Genomic DNA, 26,460 nt, shown 5'->3' with positions numbered 1-26,460 from the left:
CATTTTCTCCGAGAGCTGCCCCAAACAAGGTAGTGGGGGACCATGGGCTCGCCAGGATTTTGCTTTCTTATGTGCCCAGCTCAGAAATGCCCTTCTCCTCTGTTAGCAAGACTCTGATGTCCTGCTGAGGTCATTCATGATCGCTGAGATGCTTCCCTTATTGCCGCCCCTAGATATGAGACCCCCTCCTCTGAAGCATTCTTCTAGCTTGTGTTCTCTGCTACCTTGTTTTCTTTGTTTACATGACCATTTGTTTACGTCTCTGCTTCTAAAACTTTTGGGAGGAAAGCCTATGTCCCATTCATCTGTTCAGTGCCTTCTGCATCATAGATAGTACTTGGCACTTGGGAAGAGTTGGGTTATGATAGAAATTGAGCTGAACTGAAAGGATTAGGCTGGTGGTCTTATTGGTAAATTATAGGCTCTTGAGCTCTATAATTTTAAATTCAACTCGCTGAGGCCCCACTGGAGAAGGGCATGTAAATGTTGGTATGGCCTTTGTACTTCTCAGAACATTGGTGCTAGTGTACTTGTTATTATGATTGTGTCTATTATTATTATCATTCTATTATTCTGGAGGAAGGAACAGCAGGAGCAAAGAACTTTTTGAAGTGGTTGAATAACAGCTTATTCATTTAAGGGGACATATTGCCAGGAGCCAAATCACTGAGGATCATATTATTATACATTTGAAGTTTAAGATTGTGATGGATTTAGGATGTGTTTTTCAAGACTTTGTTCCCAGACCATCTGCAACAGAATCTTTTGTTTAATGCATGTTCCCGAGCCCTGGTCCTAGAACTACAGAATCAGACTCTCCATGGGTGTGCCTAGGAATCCACACTTTAAACAAATTCCCTGGATGACTTCAATGCACACTAAAGTTATAAAGTAATTTTGGTGGGCTTGGGGAAGGGGGGAATTTAGCCCACACCACACATTCAGGTGTGGATTTGTTATGGTGCAAGGGACAGAGCAGTCTTCAGAGTCTGAAGTTTCTGCGTAGAAATCCTCATGGAATGCTTGTTAGCTTCGTGGCCACCAGTAAGTGATGTCATCTGTCTCAGCTTCTCTTTTCTCATCTGTGAAATGGGGATACTAATGTCTTCCTTGTTGTAAAGATTAAAGCAAATATGTAAAGGCCCTGGACGTAGAAGGTATGCAGTTAATTGTAGTTGATATTACCTTTTCTGTAGCATCCATCAGAATAACTTTATCCCAGTTTTTATGTGCATTTACCTGTTGGGGGAAGGAAGAGAACTTCCTACTAAGATTTTTTACAGGACTAAGATGAATGGGGATGAGATATGTAGAATAATGAGGGATAGAACTTTTCCAATGACATTCCAAAGACTTCTATAGAATGTTTCTCAGGGGGTGCTTTCAACACATTTTCACCAGAATGATCACAATAGTGCTTCTAACATGTCAAGAAATTAAGGAACATCCATTCCTTTTTTAATTTTTATTCACTTTTAAGTTTTTGAAAATATTTCATCCAAAGCATAAGAGACTGTTAAAAACTGAGAACAAACTGAGGGTTGATGGGGGGTGGGAGGGAGGGGAGGGTGGGTGATGGGTATTGAGGAGGGCACCTTTTGGGATGAGCACTGGGTGTTGTATGGAAACCAATTTGACAATAAATTTCATATATTTAAAAAAAACGTTAAGTTTTATCTTTTCATATAAAATAGATGAGTATAACAAACTCCTACATGACCATCACTCATGTTCAATGATTATCAACTCTTGGCCAATCTCAACTGTGCCCACCGCCTCCCCTGAATGGATTGTTTTGGAGCACATCCTTAACATCATATCCTTTCATCCATAAACACTTTAGGATGTGCCTCTAAAATAGATGAACTCTGTAAAAAAAGAAACAGCAATAATACCATTATTAATCTAGATATTAAAAATATCTTTAATGGGATCAAATACCTGCCTACCTAATGTCCATACATTACAATTATTTGGTATCTTTCAAATTTTTTAAAAATATAGAGTTCCTCCTCCATATCATTTTGTTCCCTTGCCATTTGTTTGTTGACAAGTTTTCCACAGTCTGGATTTTGCTGGTCACATCCCTATGGGGTAATTCCTTTGTATTTGCATTTTCTAGAAATAGTAGTGAGATCTAGAGGCTTGATTGGATTCAGGTTTGATTATTTGACAAAAATACTTCATAAGTAGTAGAATTTCTTCCATCAGTGGGTATAGAATGTGTTTTTTTGCGTGATGTGAACAGCCATTGATAATCATTGCCTAAATCCTTTAATTCACTGGAGATAGTAATATTATAATTTTATTGTATTTTGTTAATTAACTATCTAAAGTATGTCTTCAAAGTGAAACTTCACTTTATCAACTATTTGGTTATTCAGATGTACAGTTTCTATAGGAAAATCAGTATGAGTGCTTTTTTTTTATAAATATATTGGTTTTTGGAGTAATTAGTTGGTTTTTCAGCATTCTCCAAAGTTATTGACTTTTAAATAACGTGAACTCATGGATTTAGACATTTTAATGTGTTTCAATCCATTGGAATTATTTTTGTTCTGACTGAGTTATGTTTGGCCAGTGGGAACCTCTTTAAACTGACCATTGAGAGCTTCTAATGTGACACTAGAAGATATCTTGGCTTCCTTGCTTTCTGTTATGACAGGATGTCTTAGGCTCATTTTGTACATTTTCCCCTCAGACCTGAAATCAGTTATTTCACCCAGAAAATGGTATTTAGTGACCATAATCTGGAGGCTAAGAGTGCTCATTGCTTCTATGTGGTTGTTGATTCCAGGTCTTTTCAGTGGACAGAGCTAGAAAATAAACATTTTTTGGTCCATCATGATTCTCTACTGATTTTTGGTTCATATTCAGGACTAAAGGTTTTTCCTTACCTCTTTGTACCGTATCTGTATATCTTTCTCTAATGCCTAAATCTGGATTCTCAGTGACAACAAATAATTATTTGTTTTATCCTACAATCTATACAAAAGAGTTTTGGAATAAAATAGCAAGACAATCGTCAAAAATATCGGGGAAGAGTTTAAGATTCTTTTTGCAGCTCTTTTGTCCTTAGGGTGTTTTCCGTTAGGCTGTAGAGTCAATGTCTGTGTTTTAAAGTCCCTGACTGCTTTCTGTATGGTTAGTCAAAACACAGTTTCATGTGTTTCATTTTGCTTTTAGATGTCAGGATTTTCTTTTTTACAATTTAATTTTCTTAGTAATTCAAAGTAATTTCAAAGTTAAATCTTCAAAACCAGTTATAATCTGATAAGTCTTGCTTCTATTTCTATTCCCTCCACCCTATTTCCTTTATCTACCAAAGGCAATCCATTTTCTGTATTTTCATGGTTTGTCTTTCTATTTTTTAAATTGAAGAAGATTCATGCACGCAAATACATATATATGTTTACATCAGTGTTTCTTAACATAGATGTGATTGGTATTTTGGATTAGATAATTTTTTGTTGTGGGGGGTCATTCTATGTATTATGGGATGTTTAGCAGCATCCCTGGCCTCTATCCATTAGATGCCATTAGCATCCCCTCAGTTGCGGTAATTAAAGATGTCTCTAGACATTGCCAAATGTCCCTGTGGGACACAATTCCATCTGATTGAGAATTACTGCTTTACATATATTACACTTATAAGTATGCTTATTTATATATTAATTTTCCCTCCGACTTTTTAGAATGCACAGCAGCAAATTATACTCATTTTCTTCACCTTATTTTTTTAAATGTTATTTTTTAAATTTTCAACAAATTTCAACATCCAGATGCAAAATCAACAAGAATATATATATATATATTTTTTTTTTACTGGAAGCATACTTCAGGATACATAGTTCTGAAGCTGCTTCCATGCAAGAAAAAACAGAATACACATTTTCTTCATGTACACACAGAAGAATCCCATGGCTAAATCACATAAAAAGAGACATAGCAAATCTACAAATTTAAGAAGACCAAAATCATACCAAGTATATTTTCTGGCACAAAATGGTACAAAACTAAAACTCAAGAATAAAATAAAACTGGAAAATATACTATGTAAATATTAAATATTTAATATGTAAATGTTAAACAACACACTACTGCACAAGCCAAATAAAAAATCAAACGACAAATCAAACTATGTCTCAAAACAAAAGAAAAAAGAAAACACAATATTCCAAAACCTATGGGATGCAGCAGAAGCAGATGTTAGGGTGAAATTTATGCTATAAATGCTTGTGTTAAGAAAAAAATTTCAAAATAAACAACATTATAACATAACATTATAATGAATAACATTATACCATGAGGAACTACAAAAAGATGAAACTTAGCTGAAATTCAGTAGAGGAAGGAAATAACAAAGAAAAATCAGAAATAAGTGAAATAGAGACCAGAATAAATAGTAACATAATAAGTAATGACTAGTGTTTCAGGGGGGAAAAAATAGACAAAATTGACAATGCTTTAGTTACATTAACTAAGGAAAAAGCAAAGAAGAGAGAAAAATCAAAAACCAAAATGAGAAGTAGAAGAGAAAACAATACAACAGATAACCACAGAAATATGGAGTGTGGTAACAGATCACTGCACATCAGATAACTTAGCGAAAAACCCCAGATAATTCCTAAAAGCGGACAAGTTACCAAGATTGAATCACAAATCTTGCATTCAAAAAAGAGGAAATCTTCTTAGACCAACAGTAAGTGTGAAAGTTGAATTAGGAATTCACTTCATTTTTTTGCTCAACAAAATGTGTACTGGGGATGACTCCTGAGTATTATGGAGAAATAGTTTTCCTTCCTTTTCCTAGTTGTATAGTAGTCCACTGTCCTATTCTTTCCTATAGTTTGTCAACTTTCCAGTTTTTATACACAGGTATCCAGAATAGGTCCATAACCATTGGGGCTAGCACCCAGGGGGAGTTTCAAGTGTCCAAGTGCTGAGAAAAATTGGACAGCACACTTTAAAAAACAGAGTAACTAGGGGCACCTGGGTGGCTCAGTTGGTTAAGCAATGCACTTTGGCTCTGGTCACGATCTCATGGTTTGGGAGTTTGAGCTCTGCTTCCAACACTGCTCTGACAGCAAGGAGCCTGCTTGGGATTTCTCTCCCTCCCTCTCTCTCTGCCCCTCCCCTACACTCTCTCAAAATAAATAAATAAACTTAAATAAATAAATAAATAAATAAATACAGAGTAATTATCTTCTTCTTGTGCCATCAGCATTTTATTTAGCTTCCCACAGCAAGTTCCACTCTTCCCCATCAACGACTGCTTAAAAAAATTCTATTAATGCTCAAAGGTTTTCAAGTTTAAGAGAAGTACAGGGGCATCTGCGTGGCTCAGTCGGCTAAGCATCTGACTCTTGATCTCGGCTCAGGCCATGATCTCATGGTTTGTGAGTTTGAGCCCCACTTTGGACACTGCTCTGACAGCAGGGAGCCTGCTTGGGATTCTCTCCCTCTCTCTCTCTCTCTCTCTCTCTCTCTCTCTCTCTCTCTCAAAACAAATAAACATTTAAAACATTATTTAAAAAAAGAGAAGCACATTCTGGCATTTTCTTAATCATTGTCATTGTTTTATCTTTTCAGAACCTGGATCTAGATGCCTTCTTGCTTACTAATCTGCAGTTTGGGCACTTAAGCTGCCCAAAGTTTTATCGTTTTATTTTTTTATTTTCAGAACTTTTTGGACCTTTATCTCATTGTACCAAGGAGAGTGCTCTATTGGCTGCAGTGGCCCTCAATCCCCGTCACCAACTGTGAGGATCAAGGAATTATTCCAAGTTACTAAGTGGGATTAAATTTAGGAATTTAGAATTCCCAGTCGCTGCTAGCAAACAGCAACTGAAAATGTCGGTTTCCTCGGAAGATCAGCGGGCAGAAGAATGTTGCAGGATATGAGGTAGGACAAGATGCTCCCTCGGTGCCGAAACAATCCTCAGAATGAGGATTCGGAGCCCAGCCCCGAACAGAGCCCCCAGCTGGGCCGGAGGAAATTAGGCCCCAGCTTCCACCAGGGGAGAACCCAGGAGCCCTGAGCTTTTCAGTGACGCCGGGATGATTCGTTTACCATTTCACAGCGGCCTGGGAGCACAGCGACCTGCTCTCCCTGACAAATGAGAAGGCCAGGCTCAAATGAATTATTTTGGCACTATTATCATACAGACCAATTCGGTACATTTATTTAAAGCCGAATATTAAAACCTATTTATTTTCTCTTCTAGTTCATAGGCTGTCCCCCCTGCCCCTGCCCCAAATGGGTTACATTATGAAGGCTGAAACTTCAGGAAATTCCTCATTTCCATACGAATATCTCATTCTGCAGTTCGAGAAAGTACAAAAGTATCAAATGTACCTCATTTTGATGTGGCCCCCAGGAGAAAGAGTTAAAGGAGATTTTGCTAAGGGGGAGTGTGTGTGTGTGCTGAGTTGGCAGAAAGGAGAACATGCAATAAAGATGTGATCTTTCCTATTTTTAAGAGGAAATCTTCTGTAAGAACGAGGCATGCAATCTGCTAACTGCGTTTAGGATGGCATTTTCCCAGTGCCCCTCGAATTGTTTCATCAAAATCTTTTCCTATCTGACCAACTAAACCCATCTCCCTGAACCCTTTCTTACAGAAGTGCAAATTTTTAATGTTTGCTTTTCGAATGATCTCTTGTCTACTAACCATGGGCCAATGATAACACATGCTCAAGGGCAAAATCCAAAATACAACTTTGTATAATGAAAAAAGAAAGATTTTTTTTTTTTTGGTCAGTTAAAATATGAGCTCGAACAAATTATTTGCTCTTCAGTATATATATATATTTCTCCGTTCTTGGGCTCCAGACGAACAGATCTGCTTACCGCTGTTTTTTGCTCGTCTTTAATCATACAAATAGCATCTAGCCTCTTCCATCTCCTTACTGCTCCCCCACCCTCCTTCATTAGAAGGTTCCCTCTGTTCTCATTTCCTCCTCTACTTCATTGTGAGCAGCTGGGCTATGTGCTTACAGCAAATTAGCTGTAAAATAAAGCAGCCTTTTTTTCCCCTTTTATTTTTTTTCGGGGCGTTGTGGGAGAAAAGGTGGTTAGAGAAATTATCCCACAATAAGCAAGTGTGGACAAGGATCAAATAAGCAGAAGAAATCAGCCTGTTGGAGGGTTCAGTCACACTGATGAACCATAGTTTAGTACATTCCTCTCCCAAGGGGTCCCTTCCGTGTCATTCTGGAGGCTTACCCTCAAGTTCTTTAGCAGGGACATTTTCCCCTCAGTTCTTGATTGCCACCGACATTCACCAAATGAAGTCCCGGTTGGAATGTGTGTTCTTTAAAATATTGAAATCCAACTGCAGTCTTAATGTTATTGGCCTCACTTTTGGTGTATGTTTAAAAATGCAACAGCAATTGTCACAGCCATTCATCAATTTAAAAAGGCAGGCAGGCACTGAAATTGTGTATGGTCTCAAGAGGAAAATTAGTTTTAAAGGTAAGGAAATAGAAATAAGCTGGATGTGAGAGAGAGAGAGAGAGAGAGAAAGAAAGAGAGACACAGTTAAAGATTTAGCGACTACTCACAGGCATCTGGGCTCAGTGTCCCCAAGGTGGGTTTTGTGGTTCATCATGCTGTGCAGGAAATCAACGAGTGCCCCTGGTAAAGATGTTGGATGACCACACACAGTAAGAATCTTTGTAAAGTCAAGATCCTCTCTCTTGGTTTCAAGCACATTGACAGGAGGATGCTAAGTATTGTCACTTGGCCTCTCCCCTGGTGGCACGTTCAAATCTAATGTATTATCCCTTCTCTCTGTATCCTAGTTCAAATAGCACAGACCCAACTCAAGGCAGGTGAGTGGAAAGAACACTTAGGTGGAGGCATGAGGTCACCTTATGGCTTGCTAGATCCTTCATCATTATATGTGGTGACTGTCAAACTTGTTTATTAAGCAGGGGAATATTTTCTTTTCCAAAGGAAACATTACTTGGCATGTAAGTATGCAAAGCAGCAAAAGGAAATTTTGAGTACCTTAAATGTATTTTGTAATTTACAAATTTATGCAGCTATGATTTTAAACTTTATCTTAAAGACACTCAAAGAGAATTCTGTCACCATTTGGTTGAACAGACACACACACACACACACACACACACACACACACACAAAACTGACATTGGGGATTAGGGATGACTATTGCTTTTATAACAGCCTCACTTCCCAATTCCACCCTCTTTATTTATGAATTTTTGTTTTGGTTACAGAGTATGGAGACAATTTTGATTCAGACATTTAGGTAAAGGGATATGGTAAGATTTTAATTTTTTTATTACATTTCCTGTGTGACCTTGGCACATTCTCCATTTCTCTGGGAGGTGACTGCGGAGGCAGGATTCCAAAGTCGGCAGAAAAACAAGTCAACCTGATCCTACCAGTTTACACTTAGTGATCTCACATTTGTTCATATCACTTGAGTGTTTTAAATTACCGTTTAAGAGTGGTTAAGCGCTTTACAAATGCAGTCCTAATTGAATGTTTGCAGAATCTCTGAAGCACCTTGGCACACTCTGGAGTAAAGAATGCGGTTTTGAAACCATTGCCTTAGAGCATTTCTGGAGAGGTTGCCGACAGGAACAGTAGCGTCTCGGGAATGACGTCACCAACGTTGGTGAGACAGGAGTGTGTGTGTGCCTCCTTAAGGGGCATATACACTCTGGACGGGGGCTGTCATCTATCTTGGACTGTTGGAACAACTTTGCAGCCCCACGTTTTGTTAATGGCGGATTTTCTCTAGTTGGTGCCCTGCAAATCGAGGGTGCTGGAGACAGGAGCCCGGATGTTCTTCCCGATTCTAGAGCTGTGTGGCGCAGTACGGAAGTCATCAGCCGCATGTGGCTGCTTACATTTAAAGCCTCACCCTCAATTCCAATTACCTAAAATTAAAAACTCATTTCTGCAGCCTCACTGCCACATTTCAAGTATGCAGTAGCCACGTGTGGCTATTAGATATCACATTGGATGGGACGCATTTAGACATTTTTTTCATCACGGAAAGCTCTATGGGGAAGGGCCGCTCTAGAAGGAGAGCCACTCATCAGTCTGATGGCCATTTTGAGGTTGTTCTTGAAAATAGCTTATAAGCCTGCATAGGATCATCTTTCCAGTCAAGGCAAACATCCCCTACATTTTGCTGGAACTGTTTAAACGAAAGATGAGGGGAACAACATCTGGCAACATCTTCTGATCCTTGAAAGACCATAACGGGCAAGCGGAGTGATTGAGAGAAAGAACTCTGGAGTCAGCCTACAGTTTCTGAATCCACACAGCCACTTACAAACTGTGTCATCTTGAGAAAGTTAACTTCTCTGTGACTCAGTTTCCTCTTTTATTTTAGGATAATACTCGTACCTACCTCATTAGATTATTGGGAAATTAAATGAGATATTGCTCAGTACCTAACTCCTAGTAAGCGTTTGATATGTGTTAGTTACTTGTGTTATTATCACCACCTGCCCAAACTAGGAATTCCACAATGGAAGCGGTCCTTCTTTGAATGACAGTTTCAAAAATATGAAACGCAAGAAAATTGCTTCAAAAAAATCTCCCCAATAAGGGCATCTGGGTGGCTCAGTCGGTTAAGTGTCTGATTCTTGGCTTCAACTCAGGTCATGATCTCACGGTTTGGAAGATGAAGCCCTGCATGGGGCTCTGCGTTGAGCGTGGAGCCTGCTTGGGATTCTTTCTCTCTCCCTCTCTCTCTCTCTCTCTCCCTCCTCCCAGCTCACACTCCTTCTCTCTCAAAATAAACGTTAAAAAAATCTCCCAGATGAGCGTAGTAGTAGAAATGTGAGCTGTGAAGAGGGTGTCTGGGTAGATTAAGAACTACTGAATGTCACAAACTCCCCATTCTTGAGTTTCTTGGATTCCTCACTTGAAGGTCTGGAAGTTTTCTCCAGGTGAAACTTTAAAGAAGAAAGCTCTCTGGGCTCTTTCCTAGTTGGGAAGGTCTGTAATTGTCATATGAATATCGACTTGGCTGAGCATTAAATTCAGGGGCCCCAAATCACTTGTTTTAAACCTGGATAAGTTTTGCACCACGGTTTTCTGATATTCAGGATTGGAAAGCAGTCCTGCCTGATTTTTAGTTTTTCATTGAGGGTGTCCTGCTTTGAGTTCCCCCAGCATTAAACTCTGAGGCAAGGATTTAAGTGCAAGGAGTTGACCTCATGGGTGTAGGGGGTGGAGGTATAAGACGGGGAAGGAAGGCAGCCAATAAAAGGTATGTTCTAGAGTGGGTTCTCAGGCCAGATACCACTGTATACACCTGGAACTTAATCATGCTGGATTAATTGTGGAAGTCAGTGAAAAACACATTTTCCAAAGTTATCCTCTCAGAGAAGCGAGGAAGCCGGGGTATTTAATCGCCAAATCCTGTCTCTTACTGCTGGAACACAGCTTCTAGGAGTTACGGATCCCACAGCACTTGTAGAAAGCTGCAAGGGCGGAGAAAGGGCAGGGTCAGATAAAGACCTGAAGAGAATCCCAGGGGTTGGCGGTCATAGGTCAGGCTGCTTACACTGATGAGCTCGAGGATGGGAGTAGATGTGCAGGGACAGCAAGGTCCACGAGGAGAGCAGTCTCTTTCGTCTGTGGGGATGCCTGATGCTGGAATGACTCATTGATTGATTGTGATTCCACATTGTTTTTCTCTGTTCTCTTTCACTTTCTCTGGATTTTACTTTCTCTTAGTTTTTTATTCTCCATCTCTCCCATCTCTGTCTCTGTTTCTCTGATGTTCTATCACTTTTTAATTTATTTCTTTCTTTTTGACTGGATTAGCCCCTCCAGCCTGCAAACTGAGTCCTGAAGTTTTTTCTTTAATTTTATCTTTGCTTATTTTTTTGGCAATGGTTCTCGTTTTTCCTCATTGTCCTGCAATAACTATGTTCCTAAATTCTAGTTCTATGTTCTGCCCTGTGCATAATGTTATCTCTCATCATTTTATCTCTATGCTTTTTCTTTGCATTAAAAACTAATTTTCTGGTTTGTCTTCCATATTGCTGATTTTATTTTTGACATCGTAGGATCTGTTCTCTACTCTCTTTCTTTTTTAAAAAAAATTTTTTTTCAACGTTTTTATTTATTTTTGGGACAGAGAGAGACAGAGCATGAACGGGGGAGGGGCAGAGAGAGAGGGAGACACAGAATCGGAAACAGGCTCCAGGCTCCGGGCCATCAGCCCAGAGCCCGACACGGGGCTCGAACTCACGGACCGCGAGATCGTGACCCGGCTGAAGTCGGACGCTTAACCGATTGCGCCACCCAGGCGCCCCGCTTTCAATTAGATTTTATTTTGCCATTGCAGACTTAGCTTTCTTGCAATTCTTCCTTAGGCTGTCCAGCTCCATTGTCATGTCAGTTTATTCCAGATTTCTGCTCCCCTTTCATAGACACTGTGACTTTTCCAATTCTATCAAAAATATCAAAGAGTTTTCTATATTTTTTTCTTGTCCTTACCTAACTCCTAACTTATTTTCATATTTTAGTCTTTAGGGTAATGCTCATTTCTTTCGATCTTCAGTATTTTCTATCATCTGTATGTAAACTTTTGCTTTTTACTGAATTTCAAAGAAGGCCATATCAACCCATACTGACCATTTGCCCAACAAAAAAACCGATGGCTTTTGCTCTGATTCTATTTGTTGTCCACTGCTGGCTGTGCTGGCTGAAATGTAAGTAGGAGGGCAGGTTGATGTTTATACCTCTCAGACCAGGCCCCGCTGTTGAGCTGGTCTTCATCTAGAGAGGCTTTGATGAGCCAAAGAGAGAACTTCCTCCACTCTCAACACCTAGTTCTCTTGTACTCCAAACCCAGAGAGAAGAGGAAAATGTAGAGTTGCAAGCCTGTGCTGAAACCAAATCTATCCGTATTCCCTCCATTGTCCATATTCCTTTACTTATAGGGGCTACACTTTCACAATGCAATTTACATCATGAGCTCCATGTGCTTTCTTATATTTCTCTATATATTTAAAAATTTTTAGTCTCTGTATGGGTATTGAAATATGAGGAATGAATGGAATAACTGAGTCATATGTAGTGATTTCTAACCCAAGTTCTAGAGCTAGACTGCCTGGGTTCAAATTCTGGCTTGCCATTTATTAGCTACAAGACCCAGATAAAGTCATTTAACTTCTCTAGGGCTTTGTTTCCTTGACTTTGTAACGAGGGTAAGAACGAAGCCCACACTTCATCATTGTGGATATTAATTCCATTAACGTACGTGAAGTGCTTGGCAGAGTGACTACCCCGAAGTCACCAATCAATAAATGTTAGCTCGAATTATTATCTCACAAACATCACCTGTGCAATGAAATAGCTGCCATGTTTTCCAGTATGGGTGGGTAGACATCAGGGAGAAGGTATTGGGGGAGAAGTGAAGGATTTTCTGATCTACTTTTGGCTGGATGAGACTGCTCTATCTAGTTCATGAGACAAAGGATGGAAGGCCACTAATGGTTTAACTTCCAGTTCCATCAGCCTTGTAATTAGTAGAAATCCATAATTAGCAGAATTAGAATTCTGACCACAGGTCATCTGCTGTTTTGGTTTTGTTGTGAGTTTTCCTTTTATTATGTGTTTTCATGTGTATTTTCGTGGGACATTTGGGAGAAATTGCATTAAGTGATTGGGGAGATGCCATTTTAAATTAGAATCACGTAGAGAGATTTTACCTGCTGATCTGGCAAATTACCCCTATCCTGCCTTGGTTCAAGTAACAAAGGGGAGTCAGTAGGAGCCTTGAAGTGCAGCTCTTATCCAAGTGGCATGGGTGGAAAGAGAGCCCGTCCTCAGGCTTCTCAGTTTGGGAGTGCGTGACATTGACCACATGACCCCATGGGTAGCGAGATGCAGATATCAACACAAGTTTAAAATGGGCACTGGTGCTATGCCATGATTCCATTTAGGGAAAGGGGGAACTATTTTTTGGCTTATTTATAAAGTGTTTAAGGGGGGTGGTGTCTGACATATAGTAAGTGCTATCATGGTTTTTTTTTTTTTTAATCAAACAAGTCAATGAGGTAGGTACTATTGTTATACCCATTGTACAGATGAGAAAATTGAGCTTATGTAATTTTTCCAAGGTCACACATCTAGTAGAAGGTAGAGTCTGGGTGCAACCCTAAGCAGTTTGGTTCTAGATTTCCCATTCTTGACTGCTTGACAAGTGCCATACTTGACAACCATTTGGGATTCTGCCATGGGCCTCACTGAGGGCACGTCACTCACCTGCAAGTGGAAAACGCATCAGGAAAGTTGCTATTGTTCCCATCCAAGTTTGCCAGAGAATGTTCTCAAGTCTCGACACTACTATTAATAGTGTCATCTTCTGAACCCCAAACACCTACTCTCCATTTCTCCCCAGGTACAACTGTTGTTCCCTGGGGCAGAATAGAAAGTAAATACGTATTCCATGAGCCCCTCTGCCGAGGTCCATGGGTATATGATATAGATCTACCTCGGCATATCTGTGGATGCCTTCCTTCTCTAGGTCCTGTTAATATTCTGAGCACTTTGAATCGGTTTTTATACTTAGTAGAGGTTTTTTGTGTGGAATTTACCTGAGCCCATAGCCACTCTCTCCCCCATTTATTAAGTGTAGCTGTACCACCGTTTGGTGCTTATGTAGGTAAAATGTCAGCACCGGTCTGAGAGGTCTATCTATGGAGACATCTGCTACGGGAAGCCCCATGAGTAATAGCCTGGCCATGGAGTGAGTGGGAGAAACATCTGTTCAGCACACAGAAACTGACTGCTGTGCAGGCAGAACCAGGCCGCTGGGAGAGAGGGAGCAGACCAGTGACAATGGGGCTGCGGGTGGCCAGAGGCAGTATTCTAGCAGGCAGCCTCTCCCTTCCTCACTTCTTCCCTAATAGGAGTGGAATCCATGCTGTGATAGGTGAGATAGCACACAGGCAGATTGTCCACCAGATGGTACAATCTTCTATTTAAGAAATATTTGAAAGGGCAACAAAATACAGCAGAAACCATCCGACAGTCCACATGGCTAATGCAAAATTAGCCAAAATGATGGCGGCAGCAGTAGTGGGGGTATTGCGGGGTGAGATGTAGGAAAGTCTGAGGGGAGACAAGCGCCGTGATGTCTGGTGGGGCAGATGCCGGTTTAGTCTGAGATGCTTCTCTGTCCTCGCACTCTGGTGCTTTGATGTGAACCCTGATCTGTAGACTGTGTTTGAGAATTGCCAAGGCCGAGGGCGATGGATGTAGCCATGATGATCCAGCCTGGCCGGTGTCTCATGAGCCAGGGTGGTCTCTTGTGTTCTCACTCCGGGTGGAGGGGGACTTTGGTTGTCACTGATACCCTGTGGCTCTTTTACTCATTTCTGTATCTCTGTTGAGTGGCTTTCCTTACTGATGTTTCATTACAGCACTATTTGAGCACAACTCTATGTATCGCCAACAGCATCATCATGGCTATTGTTAACTGAGCTTTTGCTTTGTTCCAGGTACTGTGCTAAGCATGCTACCTAGTAATAGTTAATACACATTGAGCGGTTACTATATATCAGCCCTGGTTCGAGTGATTTACATATATTGCCTTATTTAATCCCCACAACAAACTAACGGGGCAAGTACTATTGTTATCATTTTAATTATACACGTGGGGAATGGGAGGTTTGGAGACCTTAAATAACTTGCCCAAGGCTGCAAGATTATCAAGGAAATCACCTTCATGGGGAAAGGGATGCCTCTAATCCAGAATCCATGCTTTTAAATGCGGTGCTCTGCTACCCTTGATATGTACATTTTCTGTTTTCATTCTTATGACCACTGTATGAAGATATTGTCATTCCTAGTACACAGTTGTGGAAACTACAGTTCAGAGAGGTAAAGGAATTCCCTGGGGTCACGTGTCTAAGAGTAGGTCTATCTTACTCCACAGCTGGTGACTGGCCACCATGCTTCACCACATCTTCTCCGTTAGCTTCTCTGGCTCCCTCTCTTACCCTGCATCAGCTTCCTCAATATTCATGCTTGAAACCCTAGTGATATATTGACATCATGCAGTTGACCCTTGAACAATGTGATGATTGGGGTGCCAATCCCTCATGCAGTTGAAAACCTGCCTATGACTTCTGATTCCCCCCCCAAACTTAACTACTACTAGCCCGCCGTTGACCAGAAGCCATACTGGTAACACAAAAACTGTTGATTAGCATGTATTGCATATGTTTATGCATTATATACTGTATTCCCACAATAAAGTAAGCTAGAGGAAAGGAACTGTCATGGAGAAAATATATTTGTAGTACCGTACTGTGAAAATCCACATATAAGTGGACCCGCGCAGTTCAAAGCCGTGATGTTTAAGGGTCAACGTCATTTACCTTCCAAAGCTTATTTTTTCCTCTTTCAGGGTGTCTCCCTTCCTGTTCCTTTCTTCTCTCCCCCCCCCCCCCCCATTGCTACTAGCCAGCCCAGAAGAAGTTCTTTGGCCCTCACAGTGTTAGTAAAATATTTGTCGTTGGTTATCACACGTCTTCCCTCAAAAGGTGTACAATGACTTCTAGGCATGAGCTTCAGAAACACACACTGCCATCTTACATCGCAGAGGTAGGCAATGATAGAATGGCTTTCTTTATTAACTAGCACCTAAAACTATAAAAGAAGAGATATCTGTGTGTCTGTGTGTGTACACACATTCACCACAGTGTAAAAATGTAAAATTTGGCAATGTTTTCCATTAATGTGTGTAAATATACTTATATGCAAATATTTTCACAAGGATAAAACTATTAGTAGAGATGAATGCCTTTGTTTTGTGGCTCCAAGGAGATTGCTGCTGTCCTATAGGGGCCAGCCAGTTTTCTGAGCAACTTTTCTCTTTGACCATCATCGAAAAGGTGTCAGGAATCTGGATGTTTAATTTTGGGAATGCAGTATGGCTTCATTATTCATAGAGGATTCTTCCTGGGAATTACAACAGACAATGGAACAGAAATGGGGTTGACTAACCCATTGACCTTGTATCACAAGTGTAGAAAGAAATAAAAACTGAACAGACCCCTGTGTTTTCCATCCCCCTGAGGGCTCTGTCTGTTCTCAGGCCTGGGCCTCTTTCTGTTTTCCCCTCTGGAGGGTTCCAGTATCAAGCATCTCTGTGTTAATTAACTCAGCATGTGGCACATAAAGGCCTGACAGCAGATAGCTAATGTTTTGGATATGCACACAGTTTAAGGATTAGCTCAATTCCAAAGGACAACTTAACGTTGTCACAGTACAGTTGACACTTGGTGATCCGAGGCAAATTTTGGGTTCTGGGCAATCTTCCTTCTGCCACCATCATGCATATGGGCCTCCACTCCTTACTCTCAGCTCTTAGACACTCAGACAAAGCAAGCCAATTTTAATAAGTTTATTCAACCTAAATAAAATCTTGTAATTGCCAATAAAAACCAACAATTAAAAAAACCAATGCATTGGGTTATCTGTGTCAAGGTTTGTCTCTCGCATTATGGAATTTTATAGAATATATTAAAAGTATGTATAATGGATAAAATAAACTTATAATCTAGGTTCACATATAAAGTAGCCCCAAAGCCAAATTCCTTAGAATGGGTGTGTGATGGGAAACCATTGTGGGAATGGAAATCCTTTGGCCTGATTTCCAGCATCGTTGAGCATTGAGTAATGCAAAGTTTGCAAAGTGGTAGCACACAGACCACATCTGGACTCTTGACGTGCTTAATTTGGTTTGTGTAGCATTCTTCAGAAGTTGTAATTGAAAACGGGGGGAGGTTTTTTTTTTAATTTGCATTTTTGGGCTTCCTTGCTCTAGGTCTGTGTTCTTTGATGGCGAAAATTGACAGCAGTGGAGCAACTGTCTCTGCCTTGGATGGGACACAGGTGACACGGTGTCCGGGTCAACCCAAGTGCACGATGTTTGAAGTGCCAATTCCTGGGCCCCGAATTTTACTTTTTTTGTTGTTCTGCCAACCCTGTTTGCTAAATCTTCCACTTAGTTCCTGATCATCTCTTGACTATTTTGCTCAAGGTAAGCTATTGAAGTAGGGCAAACTGGCCGGGCTTGGGCAGGGTTCATCTTACCCTCACGTTTTATTTAGCTTTGACAGAATGAAGTTTTCATTAATATTGACCAGTTGCCCAGAAATCACCTAGTGAGCTCCTCGCTAAAAATCAAAACAAACAAGCAAATATAAAATATGTGGAAAGGCTGACGAATTTAGCCATTCGGCATGGCATTTAAAAATGGATAGAGAAACATTTTTAATGTACTCCTTCAAATGTCATGACAGCTGTCCAAATTTGTAATTTTAAAATATATTTTATGTTATCACATACATTTGCTATACACTCTATCAAATAGATGACTAATATGTAAAAACAAATATGTTTGCCACCCAGCTGACTCATGCTCCTTGGGACGTGGGAGACTCCTTGAAGGATAAACAAAAAGCCCCTTGTGGCTGGGAAGAGGGACCCCAAATCAAACATTCTTTTTCCAGGGGATTTGTTCAGAGTTTAGCTTTTGTTTCTCCTTGGGATGGAAGGCACATATCATAGAAGTTCTATAGAATCATCAGGCCCCCAAAAGGAAGATGTGTCTTATCTTAAAGACCTGGGAACTGTTCTTTAAAGCATTCATTCATTCATGTATGCAACCATTCACTCAGTGAATGCAATCATTCACTTAGTATGCAACTAATTCAGTCAGGGAATGTTTATACAAACTCAAATTCGGTGGTGTGTGTGTGCGTGTCTGTGTGTGTGTGTGCGCGCGCGTGCGCGCATGTGTGTGTGTTTAAGGAGCTGTATTTGTTTCCTCAGGCGGCCATAACAAAGTACCACAGATAGGTGGCTTAAACAACAGGATTCGTTGCCTCACAGTTCTGGAGGCCAGAAGCCCGATAGTAAGATGTCAGCAGGGCTGGCTCCTTTTGAGGGCTAGGAAGGAAGGCTTGTTCCAGGTCTTTCTCCACAGCTTGTAGATGGCCGTCTCTTCTCTGTGTCTTGAAGTCATCTCCTCTCCACGTGTGTCTGTGTCCAAGTCGTATTGGATTAGGGCCCATCTTAATGACCTCATTTTACCTTACTTACCTTTGTAAAGGCCCCGGCTCCAAATGTGCTCGCATTCTGAGCTAACGGAGGTTAGGACTTCAACCTGCCTTTCTTGGGGGAGGGAACGCCATTCAGCCCATACCAGGAGTATCTAAGGTGACTGTTTCTATCAGTTTGAATGTGTCTGTTCTTCTCATTGGTTCTACCGCTTTTACCAGCCAAGGGGTTCTTTCACTGTTGCTAATGGCCCCCACACTGATTACTAAACTCTGCCAGCCTAGATAATTTTAGAAGCTAGTAAGGGGACAGTAAACAGAGCTTGATTCTGTAGACACAAAATTTCAGTAGCTGGACCTGGAATGGAGATACAGATGAAATGGGCTGGATTTTGGATGCATTTATATGTAGCATGCAGGGCTGGTTTATGGCCAGGAGTGGGAACAAAAGGTCTCCATGGTGTTTTCCAGAAGGATCAGATGCCATGAAATACAGGTGAAGAGAGAGGGGGAGGGCTGGTCCAGATAAGCCAGAGAGAAAAGTTCTGGAAAGTTGAAATCTGAATAACATAAAGGCTGTCACATGACCTTCTAACTCTTTCTGAGTGAGGACAAAGGAAGAAAGAACCAAAAAAGGAGAGAAAGACCGGCACTGACAGGGGAGTTCGCAGGACACATGTCATGAGACACGGCACTGTTAAAAGGACCTGGCTGACATCCTTTGACAAGATCATGCCGGAGCCCAGAAAGAAAGCATTGTGGGGCCCAGCCTTGTGGCGCAACTGTGAGACAGCAGATCGTCTTCATCAGGCCCTTTCTCCAAACCTTTTCCTTGCTTGGCCTTTTCTCACTGGCATCTTCCCGGCCTCCTTTTCCAGCATCTCAGCTGACACAGGGTAAAAGGAGAGCTGGGAAAAACCTTAATCTCTCAACAGCATGTGCACTGTATTATGAAACCCCCATAGGCTGAAATGCTTCCAAATGCGAAGGACTAGATGACAGGCACTGGAGGTCATATGTTTGTCCACTGGTGCCCTCCCAGCACACTCGAAATCACACCACTGATTAAACCATTCCACTTTCATGTAGGTGCAAGACTGGCCCCGGTCCCTTCTTTCCTGCAGCATTTCTCGAATTTTCATGGGTGAGCTCATCACTTGGGGATCTTGTTAAAATGCAGATGCCGGTGTCGGGCGTCCGAGGCGCGCCCAAGCGTGGTTCACATCCCAAGTAGCAAGGGCCTCTGGCATGACGGAGCCCATGGAAATGCGGCGGAAGTTTCCTTCTGTCATTACGGAGCTCCAGCTCGGTGGGGTTCCCAGGTTAAGAAGAGAAGACACCTCGCTTGGCTACTGCCATCGCCTTAACTTTCTCTAGCTCCAGTGATCATCAGTAAGGGTCAGGGAAAAAAGATAAATAACAGTAGCGTTCTTAATTGGATCCCTGAAAGAGATAGTGCATTTCCACTGATGAAGGCAATTAAAGGTGCAGACGCCGCTGCTCGAAAGCTGACATCTTCAGGTGTCTCATAGCAAAAATTAATACCACTGCTAGCTATGCCACCTCGTCATGCTGTAAAGTAAATTAATTACTGCAACCAAACTAATAATAAGAGTGCAGGCAGAGTCGTAGCAATCTTGTGGCTTTCCATTGGAGACCGAGCAGGGACTTTTGCCTCTCTGCTACCCATGAGCGCAACCCAGCAATTGCTGACTGTAACATTTCTATTGTATGGTTTATGCTAAATATGCATATCTTAATTGCATTAGTCAAAATAATTAGCTAATATATTTTTGCATAATGACGAGGTAAGCAAATATCACCATAGCTCAGTGGTTCTTGCATGAGTAAATTTGGAAAATTAATAGACTCCCAATTTCCTAATTATCTGTCTTTTATTCCATGCTCAAACAAAGAAATGCTACTGCACACTCCTGGGCATCATGTCATTTAGCTTGCACCTTGAAAATTTAAAGCACCTGTGTTTGTTTTCTGCCCCCTTTGCAGGAAAGTGATATAAAGAAAACTACAGCTCCTTCCTTTTATCACCCTTAAATTGAAATGTAAAGGGAGCAGTGGATCAATACATTTTAATTTTTAGATGGAAGCGGGGACTGGAATTACAAGACATTTGTAACGCATTGGAAAGTTATCGTAAAGTTGAAACAATGGTCAAAATTCTTCCCAGAGTGACAGTGTAGAGCAGGGGCCTGAGCTCCGGGATACATGGTGGCATTTCTTCCTACTGTCCTTCCCCCCCCCCCCCCCCCCCCCATCGACCAATCTTCCCCTTTGCGTCTCTGATGACTTCCTCATTTAGCTTAGCTGTTTCCCATTTATTCACACCTACATGGTGACGGTAACCTTTCTTGCTATGGAACGAAACAGTCCCCACTGAGGACAGTGCAGTTGTTGAAGAGTAAAGCTTGCTGTTTTGATTAAAATGCTCAGTGGACCACAGCTGGATTCCTCTGGGTTCCATCTAATTTCTTTGGGCTTATGATTATGAACCAGAGTAATACGTTGAGCAACCCTACGGGGCATACTGTTTTAACAGAACCTGACCATTCTTGCCAAAGGGGCCAGCCCTTCCTCACTATTTATGAGAAAGCATGGCCTTAGTATGCTAATCTCATGCATAAGGAAAACAGAAATCTGCCCAAGAGGACATTTGGGCAATATACTAATATCCTCTAAAGAGCTTAAAAGTACTCTTGCCTGTGTCTTCCGGTGCTAGGTTTCAGGCCACTGCTTGAAAGGAAGAATGTTCCGGAGCCTGAAGCTCACCACATCTGGATGAAACCCTCACGCCAAGCCCTAAGCCCCCAGTCGTCTAACGATAGGCAAGACCTGTAGGGGAGAAAGCAGCAGGGTGAGGATCTTCTTTCAGTTTCTGGTGAGTCTGGATTTCAGGTGGCTTATGGGAAGGCAATCTGCAGCCCGATAAAGGAGGAGATCTCCACTGATGTCCCTTTTTGCCTCTAAACAAGCTCTGATTGGATGGATCCCCTCAGCAGGTACAGTGCTTGTCAGGATTCCGGCCTCGAGACCCTGACAGCAAACCCCGTGTAGGAATCCAGAGCAGGGAGCAGCTGTAGGCCGTAACATCGCAGGTATTGTATTCCTTTTCACGCTCACAAGCAAATCGCCGGGAACTGTAAAGGGAGTGTCCGTAAAATTTGTTTTAATTTGTACATGTGAGTGTAACAGGCTTTAATTAAGACGAGGAAAGAGATGAAGGCATGCTAAATGGCATTTGGGAGACCATGGAAACGTAACATGCAGTCTTATAGAATGATAGCTGGCGTAGGAGGCATAGAGTTGAAAGCCACTCTCTCAGTGTATATCTTGGCCAGTCAGGAAGGGAAGCGTGTTCACCGTCAACTCGCTGTTAACCATGGACCAAATTACCATAAGGGCAGTTGAACACACAAGGCAAAAGGAAAGAGAGCTAGGATTGAAGGCCTAGAAGAACAACGAATGAAGAGAAACAAAGGTCACAGATGAATGTTCTGAGGAAAAAAAAGAACCCACACTCTCCTGCTAAAAAGGTAGTGAGAGAAAAGTACTTAGAAGTTAGAGCAGCGGATGGATGAACTTCACCAAAGCAGGATGTGGCCAGTGCACAGATGGAAACAAAATGGGGGAGGGAGGATGGAGAGCCTGGGGGATGAGGGAGGTGACTGCCCACTTCTCAGGCTACATCGTGTAGCTTCTTGTTGCCTCTGATCCCAGGAGAGGCCATGCTTGAATCGAAGTTATGGAGAGCTTTGAGCCAGGCTAGAAGTCGAGGGCAAAAGAAATGGGACATATTCCCCAGCCTGTCCTTAACTCTCCAGAGTCCTCAGGGGAGGCAACTTCCTGCATGCTAGCCAGGTACCCCCCCACCCCCACCCCGAGCCCCTCTAGGAATAAGGAAAGTTCCCATATGTGATGGCAGGGCACAGGGTAGGAGGTGGGGGCACGGCGGATCAGGCTACAGAGGGAACAGGGGCCAGGACATGCTTTTTCAACATGATCTGAGGAGTCTGAACTGATTCCTGGGGACAGCTGACAGCGAGGAAAAGGCTGAAAAGCAGTATGAAGCCTAAGATCAGCAAATCAATTGGAATAAGCCATCAGTTACTGAGTAGCTAACCTTCACGCAGAAGGTACAAGAATGTGGAAAACAGATTCTTGGCCTTCAGAGATCTAATATTCTTGAGTAATGTGAGTAACTGAATGATTTTTTTTTAAAAATCCTAAATAATAGATTAATAGTAGAGAAGACGTGTTTTGGGAGAAGTAGAATATAATTAACATGCAGATCCCTGCTACTCAAAGTGTGGTCCATGGACAAGCGGCATTGACATTACCGCATTACCCGGCATTGACAAAAAGAAGCTCAGGCCCCACCTCGTACAGCCTTGACTCAGAATTTGAAGAATAACACGATCTCCAGGTGATCTACCCAAAGTACTGGCCAAAAAGACTTGGAAAAATACTAGGTGCAAAGCCTTCCGTGGAGAGCAAAGATTTTATGAAGGAAGAGTGACATTTTGTTCGGTAGGCATTGGTTTCATTGTCTGCAGTGAATCTGGTGCTTTGGGGCATAAAGGTGCAGGACAGATTGCCTCCAAAAGTATAAAGCAGATAAAATGTAAGAGCTGTGAGATTCTCTAGGCACTCTCCCTGGAAGAAGTCAACTAGAGTCTTTCTAGATTAAGTAGATCTAGAATCTTAATTAAAATCTTTCCATGTCTACCAAACCATGGAATGATGCAAACTTCCTGGCCTTGATGTGGCTGGACTGCTGCCAACCTTTCTATTCTCCTGCATCTCGGTGCTTACTCTGCTGCTCCATCCATCACGGCAAGACCGTGTGGAAATGTTGTGTTGGGTTCTCCCACTCTGCCCACCTTTTTCTTCTCCACCCAGTGACTTTGCTCACACAGTTCCTGCTACTTATAACAGCCCCTGTCACCTCACTTTGCATATTCTTTGGTAAATCCTACCCAGGCTTTGAAACTTAGTTCACACTTAACATCATCTCCTTTATGGCGGAATTAGGCACACTGTGCTCAATTGTCCCACGGTGCCTCACACGTTGTTGTATCCTAGCCCTTATCACCTGGCTGTAATTAATAATTATTGTGTGTGCGTCATGCTAGACTCTAAGTTCCTTGGTACAGACAATACATCTTACTCTTGTATTTCCACTTCTATCATTATATTGCAGACATAATAGATGCTTAATAAATACAAATGTAATGAAAAAAATGAATGAGTGTATGTATGAATAAATGAAAAATGAATGAATGAAATCAGATTCCAGAGGGCCTTGAGTGCCACGTGGGTAATTAGATTTTTTTTAATGTTTTTAATTTATTTTTGAAGGAGAGAGAGAGACAGAGCATGAGTGGGGGAGGAACAGAGAGAGAGGGAGATGCAGAATCCGAAGTAGTCTCCAGGCTCTGAGCTGTCAACACGGAGCCTGATGAGGGGCTCGACCCGCAAACTGTGAGATCGTGACCTGAGCCGAAGTCGGACACTTAACCGACTGAGCCACCCAGGCGCCACTGGGCTGGGTAACTAGAATTCATTTTGCAGCTGTTGGAAGGAAAATGCGGTAGTAGGGTGTGGGTAGAATGCACTGATTCCACTCACATTTTAAAAAGCAAAATTAGAAAAAAGGAAAAGAACAAGAAAAACATGTGCATAGAGAGAAAAAGGGAATTCAGTTAGAAAAACAGCAACGAAAATCTGCAAACTCATTTTGTAATAAAAATGTTTCATCTCCGCATCTGGAGAATCGGGCAGTCGTAGGTGACAGGGGTATGGCGTACTCTTTTGCGTACCTCCTTGGCAGGATCTCCAAAAACCTCAGTCAATGGCAACAAAAATCACTAATAGTGGCCTTACATTCAAGATTACCTGCTCTAGCGTGTCCTGATGGTTTATGGGTGTGATTTCAGGTCACTGTGCATTTCCCCTGTTATTTCCAAGGTTATTCTTGCTTAGGTTATCAGACACTTGGAGGGCAGCCAAAAGAGGCACCACAGTTCAGACTGCTGACAAAAGGTGTGCATGGCCCCCTGTGCCAGCACCTGTGGGACACTTGCTCACGGGACAGGCCTTTTCTTTTGTGGTCGTGTGGCCAGAGGCTTTAAATTACTTCTGCCTCTTCTGTTCATTGCTGTCGTGGAGATCATGGGGCAGAAAAGGTACACGTTTTGCAGATTTTAAGTTGCCTTGGTTCTCCTTTGAGCTGGCCTTCAACGTATGTATTGCAATATGATTATTAGAGGAAGGAGTAAAGTCAGGGTCTTTCATCATCGATTCCAAACTTTGGGAAGCATGCTGTGAATTTGGCAAAGGAGTTCCGTCTAGGGGAAGCTTGGAGCGTTCTCAGGGCAGCCTTCCTTATATAGGGCCTCAGTTCCCGCTGCAGCTTAGAATGTGGGATTTTTAATTCAGGTCCCAATTTTTTCAGACTGTTACACTGGGCTGTTAAACAGCTGCTGTGTTTAACCACAGATGTGGGTGCATTTTATGGATGGGATTCCTGTGTGTATGCGCATGTGTGCCAATAAACAAATATGTATATTTTTAAAACCAATATTGACACAGTGTTAAGACTGAAATCTTTGCAATCAAATCAGGAAATTCCAAAGTTACACTTCCTCTAACGGTATCCTTTTAGTCGCTTGCACATCCTGCCTATGGTACCACGGCCATTTAACTCCAAAAATACATGGGGATAGACTACCCCAGGCCTACACTGGCCAAAGGGCAGTATTTTCAGGAATTATCTGACGTTTGAGGTGTTTTAATGTTACATTTTAGCTTCATGTAAACACCTTGAGCTTTGATTTGGAAAGGTGGAAATAAAGGAATCAGAAAGTTTTCTTTCCTAAGTCTAAAAAGAGACATGTCGAGTTTTATTCTCTGGTTAATAATCTTTATCCAAATAGAAGCTAAAGCAGCAGAGAGAATGTTCCTCATCTTAGGTTCAACACTCATTGTTTCAACCTTCTACACTCAAAAATAGGAAACCATTTTTCTTCAAAATTGGCTTTCATTCCCTTCCTTAATGAGGACTACAATCTTGCCAAATTTGAAGTTCACAGCTTCAGTCATTTCTGAATTGCAGAAGCACAGATAAAACATTTTGATATTTTTTTTATGATGGAAAATATGCAATTTTCCCTGTCTAGGTGTATGGTAATATTCTCAGATATATCACATCTAAGTTTAGATTCAAATGAGTTCTCTGGTGTCTAAAGTGTCGGGTAACTAACATAAAGTGGCTTTTGTTTTATTACTGTGTGTTGGCTAACCTTCCGTTTGGTTCCCTTTTTTTATGGTCCTTATCTGGTTGGAGTGGTTTCTCAACAGGCAATGATGGGCCAGGAGACATGGCCTGGGAGTGAGTTATCTGACTCTTAACTTGGTGCCCTCTGCGTTCTCCCTTTTTAATCTTACTGCTTGTTATGCTTCTGCCTTCTTTTTTCCTGCTTCCAAAATCTTCTGAGAGTTGCCAGATAATAAGAGACAAATTGTGCAAATTAAATGTCAGGAAGTGGTGCATTAGTAAGTGAGCTTTTTGCCATCAATGGTACAGCCGATTCCCTCTCTCTAAGCCAAATACTTCTCCAAATTGGATTAGGTTTGATGATTTTTTTTTTAAGTTAAAGTATGACAGCTGCTTATTTTCATTTTTGTTCATCTGGTGAAACCAGAAGGGGCCCAAAGAAGTCATTAATGTCCACTGTGTGAGGGCTCTAGGAAATGCGTTGAGGGTAGAATGCATGAACAGTATTGTTCACCATATGTAGACTAGAAACATCCTTATGTTCAGGGTCCATGGGTAAGAGAGGGAGTGTGTTATAATTAACTGTATAGTGCATATGGTGGACTAGAAAGTTTACTCCTTGGAGACTAGTTTAGTGATAAAATCAAACAAACAATGAAAACAGAGTCAATTAACAATGGCTCTATCAAACATTGTCATGGAGTGCATATCAATTGTGTGGGAGACGCTGGGGTCAGAAAGCAAGGCATGTTCTGACTTTGGGCCCCACTTTTCTTGACAACACGAAACAGGCTGTATCAGATGAAGTTAACAGAGCCAGTTCTAGTTCCAGAGAGAGAGAGAGAGAGAGAGAGAGAGAGAGAGATGAGCTTTATCTGCTACAAATCTCCCTTACTGTGGCTTTACAAACAAGGACTACTAGAAAGTCTGTAAGTGAGTCCTTCCCTCAGAGTCCATGTTCCATGGTCATCTGAGGGTCATCTATCAATATTGCACTCCATCCAACTAAGGGATCACCAAGAACTGGGCTAAAACTCCCTAATCTGCTGCCCTGTGGCCCCATTTCCAGGGACTAAGTAGATAGA

Source organism: Felis catus, chromosome D3 (genome assembly GCF_018350175.1).
Source record: "Felis catus isolate Fca126 chromosome D3, F.catus_Fca126_mat1.0, whole genome shotgun sequence".
NCBI lineage: Eukaryota > Metazoa > Chordata > Mammalia > Carnivora > Felidae > Felis > Felis catus.
Note: the sequence above shows the minus strand (reverse complement) of the source record.